The 22,112-nt window shown below is 37.3% G+C and overlaps 1 protein-coding gene across 1 annotated transcript in view; it reads left to right on the forward strand.

Moving 5' to 3' along the window:
• The first annotated feature begins 16,519 nt into the window (after positions 1 to 16,519).
• gli1 (GLI family zinc finger 1) overlaps positions 16,520 to 22,112 on the forward strand; it is a 33,970-nt gene continuing 28,377 nt past the window's right edge. Inside the window, exons 1-2 of the mRNA XM_083528995.1 lie at positions 16,520 to 16,841; positions 16,964 to 17,015. The gene's annotated coding sequence lies outside the window, so the exon portion shown is untranslated. The remainder of the gene's footprint in view (positions 16,842 to 16,963; positions 17,016 to 22,112) is intronic.

Consider the following 22,112-nt stretch of genomic DNA (forward strand, 5'->3'; position numbering starts at 1 on the left):
AGCGGATGTCTTTGTTTGTTGTTTTCAACGGCTTATGAGTGTTTTTGTGTTGTACGGTTGTTGAAATAAAAGGACAATGATCGGACTATATCGGCTTCCGCGTCTGCAGCCTGACAGTAAGGTGAGGGAGAAATATCCAACTATGCAAGAATATTTCAGCTGAATGTTTGAAGAAACTAACTGCCCAGATGTAAATATTGTATGAAGCTGTTATTCATGCAAAGAGAGGAATTCTCTATAAAAGTTTTATAGAATAAAGTTAAAATAAAGTTAAAATAAAGTTTAAAATCTGTATATTTATATAATTGTTTGGTCAAAGTAAAGCTACAAAACATTACACTGCCTAGTTTGTTGCAGTTTAGGATTAGAGGAGTATCTTGGCTTTTATTTAAAAGGAATACAGCAGAGTTTTATCACTTATAAGGATTTAATTTAAGTCCACACAAACAGTTGTTTCTGGGGATATACAATAGACATCTTAAAATCAATTAACATGGTCACCTAAACAACTAAAGGTGAATGTAGTGAGTCACCCTTGCAGTATGCAGTATCCAAAGCTGAGCTACCAATTGGTGACCCCCAGCTCTCCTTCTGCCCCGCAGATGTGTGCTCACCCTCAGCAGGGTGGATGTACACAAGGCCCCTGGCCTTGATAACATCCCAGTCTGGGTGCTCAAAATGTATGTTTTTAGCTATATTCAACTTTAGCTTTTAATATCCTCGGTCTTGTTGCGTTTACCCCATCATTGCCAAATGTTTTAAGAGGCTGGTCCTCCCTCATCTAAAAGCCTGCCTACAACTGTCATAACAAATTTAAAGAAGATGCCATTAGTTCAGGCCTTTACTAACCTACCTGAAAAATAGCAACACTTAAGACATGCTATTCATTGACCACAGCTCTGCATTTAGCACTGTCATTCCATTAAAGTTGATTTCCAAACACTCCAATCTTGCTATCAGCACTCTTCTCTGCAATAGATATCTGTACTTTTTGACCAACAGATCACAGTCCGTTAGACTTGGTCCGTTGCACATCCAACATCATGCTAAAGTAAGGTGTACTACAAGGCTGTATGCTGAGTTCTATCTTCCATTTTACCTTCACCTTCTAGGACTTGTTGGATGAAGACGAAGAAGAATACCTATGACAACAAGACCTTATTGTGGGCTACAAGCACACAAACACAACCTAGTTAACAATAACCTAGTTAACTTAGTTAACAGTAATATAAGCAAAGTTAACTTCCAGATTGATGCATTTAGAAAGATGCTGCAGTGACACAATTTGCCACAATATGTATATACAATGCAGTAAATGATGCAGTGGTTGGCTTCATGTAGGAGGTGGTAGCTCAGTGGTTAAGGCATTGGACATTAGAAGGTCATGAGTTAAAATTCCAGCAACACCAAGCTACCACTGCTGGGCCCTTAACCCTCAACTAATCAGTTTTAATTCACTCTGGATAAGGCTGTCTGCCAGAAGCCATAAATGAAATGTCATATAAACAGACAATATAAAAAACTATATAAGCATCACTTAGAACCCCCATAATTTTGGGATGTTTAGCAACAACAACAAAAAAAGTGAATGTGGTGTGAAAAGGTAGAACCCTCATAGTTTCTTTGGTTGCTTAAATCTTGAGTGAAATGCTACTAAGCGAAAGGCTTTGAAATGGATACCTCTTTCCAGAATATCTCTGTCCATAGACCTTCAATAAGTATTTAGTATAATGAATGCAGGTAAGTTGCCTTCTAATCAACCTGCCATGGTGTCATTAGGCTACTTGTCCTAATACCAAAAAATACCCCTTTCTATTTCTAAACTTAGAAAATTAAAGAAAATATTTAACAAAATGCAAAGAAAAGAAGGATCAGGCCATGTATTAATAATGAAGATATAAACACATTGACGGTAACCTACAGATATACCATGCCTTTAGTTCCAGCAAAATCATACATTTGTTTCTGGTACCTGAAATGTCAAGACACTAAAGAGTTACTTGCTATCACATCAGTATTTGAACAATGCAGATCATCCATTTTTCAATCTTACTAGTCCCAAATGTTTAAATATTTGACAAGCAAACAAAAAAACAACCTCCCTGACATGCTAAGCTTTTTGTTGTATATTGATCCTACGTATAGCATTTATACATTTGCATTGCTGTTGTATTCAAACAGTGTCTGGCATCAGCAGGGTGGCACATCTTATTATTTAAATTAGACAGAATTTGCAATGCCAGGTTCACAAACATGTAGCAGTCTCACTGCAGTCTTCTGCCACATGTATTGGAAAAGAGGTAGTTTAGCTATGGGTAGGAAATAGAAAAACAATTCACCAGAACAGCTCGCCATATCTGCACCTGTTGCAAATTGTTGTTGTGATGAATATCACTGAAAGATAATGCTAAAGATTTTTTTTTATTGCCTATTGGTCATCACTATGGATGCAAGTCAACAACTTGCATGTACTGGTCACATGCAGTCTCTGTGTTTGAGATCTGTGAGATCTGAGTTAGAAAATATCATGCTGTAGCCAAAACAAGCATTCCTACCAAATATGTTGACACTGCAGTATACCAATTTACTTATTGACTAGGTGATGAAAATGAGCAAGGGCCGGGAAATGTTTTAAAATGACTACCAGCTGGTGGGTCAATGGCCAACTGGGCTCTGCAGACAAAGGTTAGTCAATTGGGTAAAGAATTATTGAGCAAATTAACATTGTTTCTCTTTCAAACACTGATTATCTAATTCCGTATACTTCCAAATATGCTTTTTTCTGTACCAGATACAGATTATTTTGCCATCATACTAATCAGCAGAGCTAAACTAGCGATAATACTAATACACTGTTTTATATCTCTACAATGGCCCGACAAAGTATTGCAAATTATATACTACCATACAAACCCACTATGGGGTTTAATGCCCATAACAAGTCACATGAAGACTGTGCTAGTATCGTGCTAGTATCCTCCCACAATGCACTTCAAAGGCCAACTTCCAAAGCTTTGTGCTGATCCCATTACTCTAGACCCAGTTACCTGATATATTTAAACAGTTACATCACACTTACTCTGCAATTCCAACTACCCACCATCAACTCTTGTCAGTGAAGTGACAATCAGTTTCATTCATTACTATCAAATGTAGATGATAAAGGTAAAAAAAATCTATCTAGTACAGTGTTTACTGTGTATATTTGCTAATCTCTGCATCCAATAATAAACAGCCTACTTGCGTTATATTAATTGTTTCATATTCAGTAACTGTTTTACTCTAGTCAGGGTCACTTTGGATCTGAAGCCAAACACTGCACATAAGGCAGAAGAATTCACCCTGAATGGGATTCCAGTCCATTGCAGCGAAACATGCACACACATTGGCACACTCTACAGGCAATTTTCTTTAGCCAATCCACCTACCTATATGTTTTTGTACAGTGTGAACCCAAAAGAGGAGGAAAGTCATGGAGTACAAATACTTCGTTACTGTACTTAAGTAGATTTTTCTGGTCAACTTTTACTTTTATTTAAAAAAAAAAAAAAAGACTTGTTACTTCAGTTCTATTTCATTCTTTAGATCTATTTGTTGAAATGTTGATATTTTTTCTTCTCACTGTTTTTAGTCCATCAACCTATTTCTTGTCATTGTGCTGCTTTTTCCATCTACCACTGGTGTATCATTTCCTGTCTCTCACACACCACAGACACAGGCTAGATTACGAAGCAAACAATGAGCAGGCAGAAGGCTACAAGAGGTATAGCTAATGTGGATGAGATCGCTTTGTTTGCTATGGAAGCTGTTTAGCCTGGATACATTCATTAGATAACAACATTTAAAAATTTGTTTGTATTTATATATTAATTAGGGCTGTCAAAATTAACCCATTAATAATGCGTTAAAGCAAATAAATTTTAACAACACTAATTTTATTAACGGACTATTTCTTTTTGACAGTTTTTATTAAAGATTATATATATATATATATATATATATATATATATATATATATATATATATATATATATATATATATATATATATATAATCAAAACAAGGTGCCGTTTATTGATCTTAGATCTTAGATCTTAGAACGGTAGATAGTCTGGATGATCTATGGTAAGTTAACGGTAGATCGGATGGTGAGTGAAGGGGAAGGGGATGGGTAAATGGAAAACAGGTGATGATGATTAGTATGAGGGAGAGGCTGAGCGAGAGTGTTAAGTGTTGGATGGAGGCGTGAGGCATATTTTCCTCATAATGACAGAAACAAACTTAAATTACTCTGTCTTTTTTATCGTACAGATAAGAGCAATACATCATTCAAATCTGTAAAAGGTCTACTTTTATTTGTATTCACTCATAAAAACAACAAAACACTGTGCTTTTGTAAAATAATGAAAACAGACAGGGGGCGCTCTCTGCAGTCTCTGTCGCTATCATCTCTCTTCACAGACATAAGTACAACAACCTAAATCTCAGTAAATATTTGCCTCACACATAATAAATATATGAATAGAACGCTCGAAATGTCTACTCAAAAGAAAAACTGTTCATATCTAAAACAAATATTCTCTGCTTATGTAATCGGTAGGGAAGTTAGAAAAGGTACATTTTCTCCGGTATCACCTCATTAACCATCTGTGTGGAAACATAGCAAAGGTTCCATTTGGTGTCCTGATAATTCCTGATGAAAACATTTACAAGAATATTTCGTCTTCATGCTCTATGTTGAGTTTGGTTTCACATTAAAAATAAACATACATTTGCATAAAGCATCAATATTTGTCAATGCCCATGTTGATTAGAGTATTAAAATTAAGCATTCATCTAAGGTACATTAAAATGTATGATTGAGTTGCGAATAATTGTGAATTAACTTATGACAAATCTTGTGATTAATCACAAATAAATATTTTAATCGATTGACAGCGCTAATATTAATATGAAGTTGGGTCCAGTTACCAGCATGACACTAAATCAAGTAGTAGTAAAGGCTACGTTTTACTTAAGTACATGTCAGAGCCCAAACCTCTTTACTTTAACTTGAGTAAAAAAAGTATAGTCAGTACTTCAACTTTTACCAGAGTTTTTAAAACATGAGTATCTGTACTTCTACATAAGTGAAGGATTTGTGTACTTTTGGCACCTCTGGAACCCAAGAACCCAAATGAAGCACACACTAAACATAGAGAACATGTCAAACTCTGCACGTACTGTTGCCAAAACCTCAGAATCAAACTGCAAAAATAAAGCTGTGTGATGCTGAATCAGAATCTCATTTGGCAAATCTGGTGTTGATTTCTTTGTCTTTACATGTCATTTTTGCATGCTTTTTCTAGCAAACATACAAGAAAGAGAAGCAAGGAAAAGCAAACTGGAAGAGAATATAAATTTGACGAATTAATTTGAACACATTGACGAATGCTGAAATGGGGGCCCACGTGAATAAGCGAATTCTTCTAACAACACCAGGGCCAGAATTGTTTTGAAGTTACTGAGCCTACATATTTGGCCACTAGAGGTCCATCTTGTGAAAGTAGCTTGTGAAAAGAGGAAGGACAAAATCCTTTATCATAGTTTTTAGGAAATGTAGCATGTAAATACTGTAGCATGTTTTACAGCGAAGCACAGTTAAGCACTAGAATAGCAATTATACTATCGACCATTTGAACAAACAATAGGAGGTTTTCTTACAGAAATAAAAATATGTGTCCCGTAATCTTCATTTGTCAATGTGAATAGAACTTCACAGACTATACAACTAAATGCAGACTTCCTTCATATTGTGTGTGAGTGAGTTCCTTGGTGTTAACGGTATTGGATTCTAATAACATTTTTAAACTAAACTCTTTAAACTTTCAACTAAAATGGAAAGTAAAATCAGATCAATAAAGACAACTACTGTGTATCTGTCTATATCACACTTGACACTATAAAGATTTCACTGTAATTCTTCAAAGTAACATCCTGTCAGGGTCTACTTCTAGGACCTGCAGTTAGAGATGCCTAGTTTGGGTTCAACTAGTTTGATTCAGTACGGACTAATAACTGAGATGAGTGGGGTCAAGTATGTTAAATCATGTAAAACGATTTTTTAATTTAACTTCTAATTTAAAATAATTGAACTAAATTTCCAGAATATTAAATCGATTATTTCAAACTTGACAACCATTCAAGTACAGTAAACCTTTTTATCAGCAAACCTTTGCTGTCTTAGACGTTCTTGGCAATTTAGGTTTTCTGCATCACCAGGCATGTCAGCTGAAACAAAGTATTCAAATATTTTCTGAAAAATACATTACGCATCAATAGGTGGTGCCAAAAGATTTATAGCAAGCCAACAGATATAATTCATTTTAACTTTTAGACAATTAGCAATTAGACAATTCAGCAAACAGATATATCAAGAGAAAAGGTATTGTGATCCCAAATACAGACAAAATCATACCATCAGTTGAATACAAACTAGAATATTTTTTAGTATTTAGCACCTAGAAACATTTTTGTTGTCATCAAAACATGGTTTTAGGACTAGATGCTTGCTGTCTAGAGCCAATTTAATTCAGGAAAGACAACATAAGTGTAATATTTGTATTTGCAGTATGATATTTTGCTTAAATCAATTATGACTTTTGTTCATAGAATAGTTTTACAGTAGTGAGGCTCTTGTTGCATTTACTGCAGTTTAAGTTTAAACCAACTGAATGTCAACTGCAAGACTTTTTTTTTTTCTTTTTTTAAGACACTGTGGTCTGGTGGAGCTGTCAAATGTTTATTGTTAGTTCAGGTTATAGAAAGTTGGATGAACCTTATAGCTGTTGGCCGCTCAAATTTCTGAGCGTACATGAGATAATTTTTGTAAAACCTGTAATTGCTAAATGATTTGACTGCTTGTTTGCCAGTAATGGTTCATACACTGCATGTTGTATAGGTATTGTTTGGGATTTCATGATTGTTCCCAATTTTTTTGTTCTGCACAATCTGTAAGGAACACTTTTGCTCAGATCTACAACCCCCTCATAGTGTCCAAGTGTATATTAAACAGTTTACATGACCAGTGACTTTTGTTGCTTCTCGAACTATGAATGTTTTATAAATATATTGTGTGTGAGTATTGAATTATTGGACATTTCTTTTTACATTTTTAATGAATGCTTGGTTCCCAGCTCCCATTCAAGTGACCTGGTGGATACAAAACAGATTGGTGATAAATAAGACAGGGTTTGCATTTAGGCACCCTGTCTCAAAGAATTTTAATTGTTCTTTAACGTTCTTTCCAAGCTTCTTGGATATGGACACACCTGGATTTCCTAGTGCAGTAATGCAAAAGGGCATAATCATGTGACTGCTTATTTCCCATCAATCTGTTATGGTAAAATACATGAATTGAGCATTCAGACAGTTTCTATATTGTTATTATAGATATTTTCAGTGCATATAGTGTACTATATAAACACTTTAAATATCTAGTCTAATGTATCTTGACTGCATTTTTTTATTCATGTATATCTATAATGATTGTGTCACTGAGAACTTTGAGAAGCTTATTCACCTTCATCTTGATTACTAATTGCTGTATGGAGTCTTTTCAACCAGTTGCCATTACAACCTTTTTTTTTTACTTACATGTACTGCATGCGTTTTATTTTTTACTATGTAGTCTAAATAGTTATTTTTTTCCAATGTATTTTGTCTGATCAATTGTCAATTTAAATGTAACAAATATATTCAATAATATAAAGTGTACAAATAATTATTTCCTCCTTATTATAGTTAAAGCATGAAAAGTCATCTACAGAGTAGCAAGTGCATGTAATGAGTACTAGGAGATTTATCTAGTGAGTGATCCTGCTCAGGGAATTAATGTCACAGGCGCTGCACTCTGTAAACCCCTACTTGCACAAGGATTTCAGGCACTCATATAATTTGCTAAGGAGACCTAATTCTTTAAGATTCAACTGGATACAAGCTCCCAGGTGCCCTCGGGAGGTGCAAAAGTCTCTGTGGCAGGTTATATTATGTGGAAAACAGAGAATATGTATTTATCTACCCAAAGAGGAGAGCAATGAGGTTATTTTAAGTTTTTGGTTCAGATTAAACATTTTCTGTGATCTGCTCTTGTGAGCTATTTGGGGCCTATAAGCTTTAATAAAAAATCTTTTGTTTTTATTGATTTTTATTTTTATGACCATATTATGTAATCAGAATCAGAAATAGCTTTATTACCAAGTATGCCTACACACACAAGGAATTTGACTTGGCGTCAGGAGCTTCCAGTGCAGGAGAATTACAGACATAGTGTAACAGAATAGTAAACCAGTGAAATAATGCAAATATATACAGAGTAAAAAAGTTGTTAAATGAATGTACAGATGTTATTTACAACATGCAACATGTCAAAACATATTTTTATAGCTTTAAATTATCATTAATAATACACTTTTAATTGTACACTCTCAGTAATAATTTATCAATAAATACATACATATGAATATTTAATGTTGCCAAAGGCAAAGCTGATCAAGTCAAAGCTCTCCTTGGAAAGAAATGTTTCTGCTATGTTGTCAGAGTGAAGATTGTGTAGCACTGCCCTCTGCTGGGCATCACGTATCATGCATGTTAAAGATGCATAATATACAGTATACTGTACTCAATTGATTATCATTTGCTCATGTTTTTGCTTAGATTAATCTCTATTCTGATTATTGTAAAAGTGTTGCAACATTTGTGTTCTATTTTTTACTTGTCTATTAAATAATTTATTATGTAATAAAGTACATTGTTAAAAGGAGCATAATCTTATTTAAACGTCTACAAAAGGTCATATTAATGATAATACAATTGTAATATATGATCATAGCACATCATATTCAGTATGGAATGCATGAGTCTATTTTTATTTTATTGGAAGTATTAAATTAGCTGATTTACATAGTTTAGAGTAGGGAATGTGTTTTAAATGTATACATAAAATAGGAATGCATTAATAATTGACTGTTATATCTTTTGGATTACAGTCAAAATTAATTTCAGATTCAGAAAAAATTGCTATTTTTCCTCCCCTATCTTGAAAAAGAAAATGATAATTGATTGTAAATTAAAACCCAACTCTTTAACCAAAAAACATACTCTTTTTTTTTAACAAACATTTTAAAGCCTGCTGCCTGTTTTAGTAAAATATATATATTTAAAAAAAGGTCATTCTGATCTGTAATTCCTTGTTCATGCATGCAAAATGATATGCAATAAATCTGATTTTACTCACCTGTATTTGCAGTTTTCTTTGCCTTTTTCAACTACACCTCTGCAGAACAATGACTTTGCTCATCCTCCTCTGCTCATACTTCTGTTGGCTTTCCTTTTCTCCGCTCTGCTGTGCAGGGGTGAGCACCGAGAAGCTGGGAGAGAAGGGGAGAAGCAGCCTTTTATACAAAACGCTGTGTGTGGTGTATCGGTAGCAGCTCTGGATCATGGGCCAATGAGAAGAAAACATGTGCATGAGCCCATCTGTAATGGAAAAACAAATCCCATAACGATGGTGTGGATTTTGTACTGCAAAATACTCAGGCAACAGATGTACTGCAAGAAACCCTCTTTTTGCCTGAAGCTCCATCACTAAAAAAGGAACCAACTTCAAGATCAGACGCTTCTAACAATTAAGATCAATTTGGAGTCTAATGTAGTAGTAGTAGTTTCTTTCGGCTTCTCCCGCTCCCGGGGTCGCCACAGCGGATCCTCCGCACGTTTGATTTGGCATATGTTTTACGCTGGATGCCCTTCCTAACGCAACCCGGGCTTGGGACCGGCACTGAGAGTGGCTGGGGATGGTTCCCTGACCGGGAATCGAACCCGGGTCGCAGCGGTGAGAGCGCTGCATCTTAACCACTAGACCACCAGGGGACCTAATTTGGAGTCTAATAATTGTGCAAAAAAAAAGAAAAAGAATCCTGAAATACATAGATTTAAAGTGTCATTTGTCTTTATTATTATTATTATTACAAATGGATCAAGACTATATTCATGAACTTGGCCTATCAAATAATAAGTGATTCTAAAGATCCACATGTGTTTGGATCACGGATGTCACTGCCATGAATAGATTGGCCAAATTAGCTTCTGCTCTGGCTTATGGTATTCCATTGAACTAATCCACAAAGCTCTGACTGAGCTTGGCCAGACATCTGTGAATGGACACCTGCAATATTTTTTAACCAAGCTACAGCCTGCTTATTCCAATTCACTGGATGCACAGGTGGTCAGTATCTTATCTGGGCCTGAAGTAGTACAGCTGAACTTCACTAATTTCTTTTGAAAGCCTCTTTGAAGTCTGCTTTTAGAACAAGCAAATGTTGCCTCTGTTCCAAGAACATGTTACAAAACGTCTATTTTACACATATACAAACATACATACTGTACATTTAGGAGGTACTGTATATATATAATAGCACACTTAGGACACATACATAAAACTAAGTACAAATTACAGACACAACATGCGTGGAGAAGCAGTGGAGCGAACCCAAACTTTTTTTGTTCCTTCATTTTTTTTCATAAATCAACTCATCCTCATTGCAGGACTCTGCATATGATGGACCATATGTGTGTGGGGTGGGAGGGGGGTGGTGGTCATTGGGGGATGACAGAAGATAGATAAAAGAGAAGAAAAACAGACAACGGTAGTTATAACTAAAGTCACCTGGCATATGGCTAAAGCATCTGTCTGAAAAATAAGCCCATGGTATCACAAGCAGCTTCAACTCTCATTCACAATCTGCTCCTGACAAGAGCAAGGGATCTTTGCCAGAGTGCTTATAAACGGGTTCCAGGTTTAAACACTCAAAAATCATGAGTTAAAAAACATCTATTGACAGACAGACAGACAGACAGACAGACAGACAGACAGACAGACAGACAGACAGACAGACAGACAGACAGACAGATAGATAGATAGATAGATAGATAGATAGATAGATAGATAGATAGATAGATAGATAGATAGATAGATAGATAGATAGATAGATAGATAGTAACTTCATTATTTAATAATTGTTTTTGGTTTAGGAAAAGTTGTGAGAAGTACACAAAAGTGTGTGTAGAAACAGGATGTTTCTGTAGTTGTGCATGCAAAGTGCTTCTGAGGCTGCAGAAGTTTTGCAGCTGAGGAGAAATTATATTTAAATGACATTAAATTATTCAATTAAAAATACATTTACATTGAATTATTTAATGAAAATGTCTGAAATGCCATGCTTCTTTAAAAACTTTGCATAGCTTGTTTACTTGTATTTCATTCATTTTCAAGTACACAGCATGTGCCCATACAGTAATCAACACCCATAAGAGATAGTGGATTCACAGATAGCTATCTGACTTGATTTTTTTAAAATCAGATCTTCCTGCTGGTTGCCTGTCCGTCCCAAGAGCAGCTGGATGTGATTGTACAGTTTCCGCTTTTCTCAGCTGCTGTAGACATGTGTGTGTGTGTGTGTGTGTGTGTGTGTGTGTGTGTGTGTGTGTGTGTGTGTGTGTGTGTGTGTGTGTGTGTGTGTCTGTGTTTTTAGACTCCATTCCTGGTTTTGCACCTCGCTTCTTCTCTCTTCAGCCACACACAGCGTTGCAGCTCAGCCCACACACCTTTAGCTTATTCATATAAAAAAGTTCAGGCTTGCTTAAAAGACATGATTTGCTCTTCTTCTTCTACTTCTTCTTCTTCTTATTATTATTATTATTATTATTATTATTATTATTATTATTATTATTATTATTGTTGCCATTATTATTATTGCCAAATCAAAGTTACAGAATTCCACAATATCTATCTCGGATCATGGCTCAGTCTATTAACCAGTCTATAATGCACATAAATTCTTTTTACTCATACCCAATATATACATAGCTAATATATAACATTATCCTTAAGGTCCTATAATAAACTTTATATTATATACACCTAGGTTTTACATCTGGAACACCTTGTACACTAAACAGTTAATCTGTAAAGGTGTTCCTAATAAAGAGAACGGAACCGCTAGACACTAAGCGTTCACATTATTAGAAACACCTCTTCACACTTATATCTTACTTTATTAGGAACACCTTTATACACTAATGTTTCACATTATTAGAAACACCTCTATAAACTAATATTTTACTTTATTAGGAACACCTCTATACATCTACACCTCTATACACTAACATTTTACTTTATTAGGAACACCTCTATACACTCAAATATTTATTTATTAGGAACACCTTTATACAAAAATATTTGTCTTTATTAGGAACACTTCTAGACACTAATATCTTATTTTATTAGTAACACCTATATACAATAATGTTTTACTTCATTAGGCAACCCTCTTATACACTACGATATAACTTTATTAGGAACACCTCTAGACACTAATGTTTCACTTTATTAGAAACACCTCTATATGCTAATATATTACTTTATTAGGAACACTTTTATATGCTAATATCTTTATTAGGAACATACATCAACATTTAACCTTATTAGGAACACCTCTATACACTAATATCTCAGTTTATATGGAACACCTCTATACACTAATATCTTACTTTATTAGGAACACCTCTATACACTAATGTTTCACTTTATTAGGAACACCTCTACACACTAATATCCTACTTTATTAGGAACACCTCTAGAAACGTATATCTTATTTTATTAGGAACACCTAACCAGCATATATAACAGCAGATATAACCAGCATGGTGACATCATGACCAGCAAGCATAAAACTAGCTAGCTTCTGAAAGGAGAAGAAAGCACGGCAGGGATACAGGGAATGTGGCTTGGAGACAGCGCGTCTCGTTCCCTCAGGGAACTAGGGTTACATACTTAACCTAGAGACGTTCCCTTTCAGGAACTCGAGCTGCGTCGCTGTGTCTATGGTCAAGGTTATTTAACCTGAAGACGGTCAGCGGGTGGACCAGCCCGCATCGTTGCAAATGTCCTGGAGTGGGACTCCAGAGGACCAAGCTGTAGAGGCCACCACACTCCGAGTGGAGTTAGCCTTGACCCCTAAGGGAGCGGGGAGACCAAAGGACTCATAAGAGGAGGATATAGCATCCACAATCCACCTACTGAGAGTCTGCTTGTTGGCAGGGAACCCTATTTTATAGGGACCGTAGCAGACAAACAGCTGCTCCGACTTCCTCCACAGTCCTGTCCTGTGGATGTATAGAAGCCAGTTCTCCTAGTCAGTTATCCTAACAAGTTATACACTTATTATGATAGATAATAAATTATTAAGTGTATAGGACAGCGATCTGCATTGAAAAGCGAAGCACAGGGGCTCCCATCCATCTGCACCTATTTCGACGCGAAGGGAGGTACCGTCTCTCTACGTCAAAAGCGGAACGCAGGGGGTACCTTTGGCGTCGGATGTGGACGCCATCGGACGCAACGTCCACAGCGTCGATATGTGACGATGTGGGGTGAGAATGCGCTGGCAGAGTGGGTTGCCCTTGCAGGAGAACCCTCTGTCTCTGAGCCACCACTGGAGCGGTCTCATGTCCAGGAGGCTAATTGGAATTACATTGGATGCTGCTGCCATGAGCCCAACTGCTTCAGAGTGAGTGACTGGCCTTCTTTCATTGTTGACCACTGTGAGAATAGACTCGGTCCGACAACTGTGTCCCCATGACGGTTAAGTCTACATCTAAGAAATTGGTTCTCTGTACTGGAGAAAGCACGCTCTTCTAGGTGTTTAGTCTTTTGGCTTTAAGTGCCCCCAGCTCCTTCGTACAGGTGAGAACGACATTTTGATGCCGGACTGCCAGAAGCTTTGATCGAGCTAATATTAACCAATCATCAATATAGTTTATATACTTTGTGAAGGTGCGGATTGAGAGCGCAAGGCCGAACGGAAGGACCCAATATTTGTAAGTTTCACCCCGAAGAAACCTCCTGTGAGCCGGAAGGATGGATATGTGGAAGTATGCTTCCTTTAGATCTATGACAAACAAGTCCTCGGACCTGATCTGAGACATGACCTGATTGAGGAGAGCATCCTGAACCTGAGCCTTATTAGCGAGGGTGGATCTAAAAGGACGCAACCCCCCATCCTTCTTGTGAACCACAAAGTACTGGCTAAAGAACATGGACTCTCTGTCTAAGCTGACCTCCTGGTGGACCCCCTTCGAACTAAGACCCCCTGATTGTCAGGGTCTTCACGCTGAAGCCTGCCTGCCAGAGCGGACGGCACTCAGGTCCGTCAGCTCCTTAGGCTTGGGCTTGAAGCGCGGAAACCCTGTCTCCGGGGGGTTCTGAGTGGCAATGCTCTGTTTTTTTTTGGGGGGGGGGGGTCTTTGTGGTGCCCGGTAACAACGGGCTGAGGCTGCGCCTGCCGCTAGGAGTGACCTGGGAGCGTCGAGGGAGGTAGCACTGAAACGCTGCCCCTCATTCATCTCCCACAGCAGGTCAGCCTGGTATGCCTGCAACACAGCCAGCTTGACCCGCTTTCACATAAGCCTTGCCCACCAGAGCCAAAGTTGATCGCAACTGCTTGGTGGGCAGAGCCAGGGCCTTAAGCAAAGATGCTGCACTCAGAGATAGATAGCCAGTCAGTATCTCTTCAACCCAACGCCCCATAGATGCTCTTTCATCCACACTACGTTTGCATACAGCCAGACATGTGGGGTAAAGAAACGGGCAGCATATGGGCTGTCCCAGGATCTGGACACCTCAGTGTGCAGATCAGGGAAAAAGGCAGGACATTTTGGACATTTACCACTTACCTGAAGGGGACAAACACAGAGAGCGCTTCCTGAACAAAAGAAAAGCTAGCATTTTATGCTTTTTTTATGCTTCTAGGTCATGACATCTCTCCGTTGGCCGGATTACACACGTGAAGCATACCCAAAGCTTGAGTTCCTGAAAGGGAACACCTCTATACACGAAAGTTAAACTTTATTAGGAACACCTCTATTCACTAATATTGCAATTTATTTGGAAGACCTCTACACACTTATAATTTACTTTATTAGGAACACATTTATACACTAACCTTTCACTTTGACAGGAACATTTCTCCACACAAACCAATTACTTTATTAGTAACATCTCTGTACAATAACAAGTCACCTTTTTAGGAACACGTACTTCTTGCTTTATCAGGAACACCTCCATGCAATAATCTTCCACTTTATTAGGAACACCCCTATACATTAGCCAATAACTTTATTAGGAACACCTCTTTACACTAACCTTTCACTTTCTTAGGAACACCTCTATACAGTAACCTTTCACTTTATTAGGAACACCTCTATACACTAACCTTTCACTGTATTAGAAACACCTCTATACATTAGATTTTCACTTAATTAGGAACATGTCTATACTATAACCTTTTACTTTCTTGGATATAAAGTAACCCCCCCATTTATCGTGGTGGTTGTTCCAACCGCAAAATGCCACCGCAAAAATGCTATTTTATGTGTACAGTACTGTACTGTATTAACATTTTACTTCATTTTATAATGAATAATTATATTTTTATTAATACATTTCATTATTTCAACATAAAACTCCAAAAAACTATTTTTTATAAGTATTTTAGTCTATCGTGCTATCTGCAAGAGACTGGAAAAATCAGCTAAACAAATTATTTATGTGGCAAATGCAATTCCGCGATTAACCGGGGGCACGGGTTTCCGTGGTAAATTGGGGGATTACTGTAAACCCTAAAGTTTTGTGTACCCACAAATTTACCATTCAGGCAACAAGCAAATGTACTGCTTACTACATTTCTTAAAATTTGATGTCTTGAAAAATGTATATGATGGCACATGTTTATTGATATATTGTTTTAGAATTAAATATGTGCTGTGGTTATAATGGTGTCCTTGAAAATAAGATATTAGTAGCTGTAGCAGAATCAGCAGTAGTAGAAGTAGTAGTAGAAGTAGTAGTAGAAGTAGAATTAGTTTTAGTAGTAGTGGTAGTGGTTGTGTTATTCGAATTAGTAACAATAGTAGTAATAGTCCTAATGGTTGTAGTAGTATTAGTAGTAGTAATAGTAATAGTACTAATGGTTGTAGTAGTATTAGTATTAATATTATTATTATTAGTAGTAGTAGTAGTAGTAGTAGTAGAAGTAGAATTAGTTTTAGTAGTATTGGTAATGGTTGTGTTATTCGAATTAGTAACAATAGTAGTAATAGTCCTAATGGTTGTAGTAGTAGTATTAGTATTAGTAGTAGTAGTAGTAGTAGTAGTAGTAGTAGTAGTAGTAGTAGTTAAAGCTAAAAGTAGACGTGTTTTTATATTTAGAAACAGTTTTCTATTTAGAAACAACTTCATTAGACGATGCTTGAAACAGGAGAGGAATAAGTTACAGTCTCAGCAGTCGGGCTCTCTCTCTCTCTCTCTCTCTCTCTCTCTCTCTCTCTCTCTCTCTCTCTCTCTCTCTTTCCTTGAAGAAAAACAGAAAGTTCACTTCCTGTTTCGGGGTGGTCCTCGGAGTGTGTTGCAGGAGAAGGAGGAGGAGGAGGAGGGCTGAGGAGGGGGACTCAGGGCTCAGCTCGCATGCTCGCGCTGCCTCGAAAACTTCGGGTTCTCTGGAGCAGGATACCCAAAATGGAGCTCAACTTTACCGCTCACTCCAAACTTTAGTGGAAATTTTATTTTTATTTTCTGGATGTACGTGTGTGTGAGTGTGAGATTTTACAATCTCATGTATGTGAAGTGCAGCACTACGTGCTGGAGAGAGGTGAAATCTTGAGTTCACGCGCCTGTGCGCTCCATCTGTATGTGTGTGTCCTGCAAGAGAGAAAGAGGGGCTTTATTGGAAGTTCTCAACCCACTGGTGGTTTTCAGCTTCAAACAGAACGTTTTTATATCTTTGGTTTTTTTGTTTGTTTGTTTTTATTAGAGTGAGTTGTTTTTTGTTTTTGTTTTGTTTTGTTTGTTTGTTTGGGTTTTATACAGAGAAAAGTTGAAGGCCACACAAGCTGATGCAGACAGCTCGAGAATCTGAAAGGTAAGCCTTTCCGTTTTCTTTTTTCCCCTGTACATATTACAAGCAAATAAATCATTTCAGCTCAATGCTAAACATGCCAATAGACCCTAAAAAGGCTAAAAGGCATGAGTGCTGGTTGTGTTAATCAAGTGGCATGTTTGCGCATTGATTAGCAAACCAAACATGTCTCTATGTGACAGTGTTCAGGAGAATCACTTGACTAGAGATAGAAAGCATAAGCACATGAGCATACATCCAGGCACATCTAGTTAGTCCTCCAGTATCATCAAGAAGCTTACTGAATGAAAAAGAATTGACTTTTCTGATCACTCTCAAGTCATGAGCTTACTCGGTGCTCCCTTTAACACTTATCCATTATCCAACTGTTTTGCTGATGATACAGGCTCGGTGCTTTTCCTTTTTATCCAAATTCCTGCACAGTCCGAACAAAGCAAAGAGGAAGGACACCTCTCAAGTTTTACGTGTCGTCCAGAAATAAAATGCGTCATGGTGGTCTTCTGGGGGTCAACTAAGGCATTCTGCTCCAACAAGACAGGCGTATAGAAGTCCTGGTAAAGCTCTATTCAAACACCTTTTTTCCCATATTTGTGTGCATTTCAGAACATCTGGATTGCAGGCTCCATATGTATAGTTTGTAACTTTTTAAGAATTAGTAAATTTCACTACACTTTTCTTTAATAGAAGGTCCCAGGAAGCCCACTTCATTCTGGAGGTCACAGGATTTCTGTGTGGCTCGAGGGCCGCACCTCAGCAGCTGTTTCTCGTAACCTGAAATACTTTAGGAGCAAATATCTTTTCCAAATGTGCGCCACCACAGCTAGGACCAAGCAATAGGCTCACTGTCTTGGTGACTGATTTAAAAGAAATGGTTCTGGGAAGATGAACACACTTACTCCAGATGTCCATCAGTGAAGGTAGACATAATGACTGGGGAGGAAATCAAGAACAAGTGATAACAAATAATGCAAACATTTGACCAGATTTTTGCACAAACTACACATGCAAAATAATAACAATAATAACGATAATGAATTAATATACAAAAAAAATCGCCTATTCTAGTGGTAGCCATTTTGAAACCTTAAGGATATACATTTTAATATAAACGTATTCTTATAGTTTGTGATTCCAAAATTTTACTACTTCTTTTTATTTGACATATATATATATATATATATATATATATATATATATATATATATATATATATATATATATATATATATATATATATATATAAATAATAATTATGCAACCATGTGGCAAGTGGTGCCTGTTTATAATGTGCCTAATGAATCATAATCAGAAGAGTTGAAAAGGCATTTAGCAAATCCTTCTAAAGCCTCTGATATTTACCTGAATGATTTTTTGTAATTAATTTATGAATTGCAAAAAAATCTTGATTAAAGCATAATTCGCAATATTATTCTTAATATAATTGCATGATGCGTCAGAACACTTCCAGTAAAAAAAAAGATCAATGCTTCTTTTTCAAATCTACTCCCCTTTTCTCCTACTCCAATATTTAGCTGTGTATGTAATCTCTCTAACTTTACATACATTTTTAAAGCTATTTAAAATATTTCCGTGTAAACAGGAGTGAAAGAGCGATAGAGGAGAGAAGTTTTAAAACGGGGGGGATCTGGAGTACCGAGTGTAAAAGCTTATGTAAGCTTTACTAATCTTCATAATTGCAGTGTAAAGAGCTCAGTCAGGCGTTTACTGTGGTTAGATCCCCTAAACATCTTAAACTCAACAAAAAAAAAAGTTTTCCCATAAATGACTTTGTGTTGTGGTTTGCGTAAATGGGGGCGGGGGATATTTCAGCAGGAACTAGGAGCTGATACGGATTAAGTCGATGTCATGATTGGGGTTTCAACATTTGTGCTTTTAAAGTGCCTATGATGATGATGACGATAATGATGATGATGATGCAGAGATCAGGTATCACTAATGAAAACATTGCTCATAATCATATTTACATGAGGTCGGAGTACTATCCATTCGGCTATCGTCTGAATACATTATACTTTTTAGTCAGAGCTGTATGTACACATAGAATGCAATGTCACAGGTGACAAGTTACTAGGGCTGTAAATCACTGAAGATCTCTCTCTCTCTCTCACACATACACATACATACAAATCCATACACATTTCTCGAGAAGTGCCCCTCTGCAGGTTGACATGGTTGCTGAACTTGCCCTATGAGAGCTGAGAATGCCTCAGTAGGGTTTCTTCCTCTCCCCTGTTATTCATTATTAGTGTTTGATGGAGCAGTGTTAGGGCCAAAAGGCTCTCATTAGCAAGCACCCTCCCACCCATACATCCACACACACATGCACACACACACACACACACACACACACACACACACACACACACACACACACTTTACACAGCTGAACTTCCTTTCGCCACCCAGACCATCCTAAGTTCCTAACGGAGAGGTGTCAAGGGGCTGGTGTATGCATGTTACCTTTTGCTAACATGGAGGTGGAGACCACAAGATTAAACTTCACTCGCTAATGAATGTAGTTGTTATGACATTATCACATGCTTATTATGCTGTAATAGGGCTCTTTAAGCTCGTGTGATGGTGATTAAGTGTGAATTCTTTATCTCCAGGCATCGAGCACAGAGACTTCGACTTAATTCCAGTTTTGTGGTTTGCGATTGAGATTGTTGTGGCGCAAAACTCTTTCTTTTTTTAAGTATGTGTTTTTGTTTTTTAATTCATTTCAAAGCAGAGTGAGGAGATTAGGTGCACATGCAAAATGCATGTGGGTGGGATACCGCTTATTGCTTCACTGAGGTGTGTGTGTGTGTCAGCGAGTGTGTATGTGTCACAGAGCAGGCAGGCGGCAACGAGTGCTAGGTTTTTTTTCCACACTAGATTCCTTTTTCAGGCTGCTCAGCGAGATGCACTCGTCACGTGAGCCTTTCCTTTTGCTTCACCCCTCCACTCCTCCCTCCGGTGAGGAGACCACCCTCATAGGGAGCGTAGCCCCCAATCAGCCCCTTTCACACCCCGTGAACCTGAAACAATCAGAGTTTAATAGCAGCTGTCCATCCGCTCGCCAGCCAAAAAAGGATAGAAACAGACCAAGGAAAAGACTCGCACTAAATGTCCCCGTTCACTCTTTCTCTATGTCTCTGTCGCTCTCTCTCTTTCTCTCTCTCTCTCTGTCTCTCTCACTCTCTCTTTCTCTGTGTCTTTATCCCCCTTACATGCCTTTTGTCTTTTTCTTCTCTTCTTCATTCTGTGGATGAGGGAAACATAATAAAAGCTACGACTGATGCTATGCACTCCTTTTGCTTACATGAGTGTATATATATTTTATATTTTTTAATTCCTTCTCTGCCTCTCTCTCTTTTTCTCTCTTTCACTCTCCTCTCTGTTTTTTTTCTTTTTCATCTCTTTCTTCTGCACCTGTTAAAGTTATGCACATTGTGCTTGCCTAGTGATTACCTCAGGAGTTTTTTTGTAGTAAAATTGAATTGGGTTTTGCAGAGCTACAGGTGTAGCGAGTATAGAATGACATCTTTAAAGCAGAGCACATCTCCGAGTCTTTCAAGTGTATCTTTGGATGTCATTGTGATGTTTTTTCTGTCATTGATTGTTGGTTCAGTGACACAGGTCTACCGGGTGAAATTTAATTAGCGGGGGAGGGGTCCGGCACTATTGCTAAGTAGTTGCTTGAACACAAAAGGGCAAAGGCATTAAATGTTTAGCCTTGGAATGAGCACTCCGAACAAACCCCGCCAAAAGTAGCGGCCAAAAAAGGACACAGAGCTGATAGTGTAGTATCAATTATTGGTGTTATTAATAGCTGGGTTTTTTTCACATATAATAGAGGTATTAAAGGAAAATATTTGTAAGTTGTTTTTTCTACCAGTATGGAGTTTCTAAATGATTTCGAACTAATAGGTTTACTGTTAACTTCTATTCCCGTCTCTCTGATTGGTCTCTTTGAGTGGGTTTGGCTCAGAGAAAACCCATGTGGTTGATATTACTAATAATACTGTAGTTAATGAGATCCAGGTGCTAAAGCACCTCACATCAAGCATGATTTTTCAGCGTTTTCTTCTTAGCTTTGCAATTTTCCGCAAACCCTGTTGAAATCACGGAAGACATGCTGAAACTTTATCTGTTCTGGAGGGGCTAAAGAAAGGAGAGGGGCTGCTTTGATTGCAGCACACCCCGAATTAGGCTTGTGTTGCAGGTCGAAACAGTTGGGTAATTGAGTTAAACCATACAACTGAGCATTAACTAGAGTAGTCCTTTTGACTGGAGAGTTTCTACACAGTAGAAGTGGAGCATTGTTGCCTCGTTGGGGGCTTTTTAGGCATCCGCCACTAGGTGGTGAAGGCATTATGTTTTCAGGTTGTCCTTTCGTAAAACAGTCTGTCTGCATGTCTCATTGGATTAATATCTTAAGAACTAGTGGTATAGGAATTCTGGAATTTATATTGAATTTTATGTTAAGCAGCAAAGACATATTTAGCTCTGTAATCAATCCATTCTTTAAAAATAGTCCACACATACAAATTGGTATGAGAGACTTTTGAATGACTATATAGTACCAGTCAAATGTTTGGACACAACTTTACCTTCAGTGTTTTTTGTATTATTATTTTTAACATTGTACATATAAACTGTAAAAGAACATGTATGGATTTATGAAGTAAACAAAAAAAGTGTCAACCGAAAATATGCTTTAGAAGTTTTAAAAGTTCTTACATTTAGCTTTGATGACAGCTTGACACACTCATGGCGTTCACCCATCAGTTTCACGAGGTAGTCACCTGGAATGGTTTTCAATTTACAGGTATGCCTTGTCAAATGTTCATTTCTTGCTTTCTTAATTTGATTTAGAGCATCATTTGTCTTGTTCAGAGAAACTGGTGAGTACGGAGTCAATAGCCCATTTAGTGTTACTGCAACTACTGTACAAATCCATATTATGGCAAGAAACACTCAAGTAAAGAGAAAAGACAGTCCATACTTACTTTTAGGAATATAGGTGTCAAACCAAGAAATCTCAAGAACTTTACATTTATCAGAAAGTACAGTCTCTAAAACCATTAAATGCTT

Source organism: Silurus aristotelis (genome assembly GCF_946808225.1).
Source record: "Silurus aristotelis genome assembly, chromosome: 2".
Taxonomy (NCBI): Eukaryota; Metazoa; Chordata; class Actinopteri; order Siluriformes; family Siluridae; genus Silurus; species Silurus aristotelis.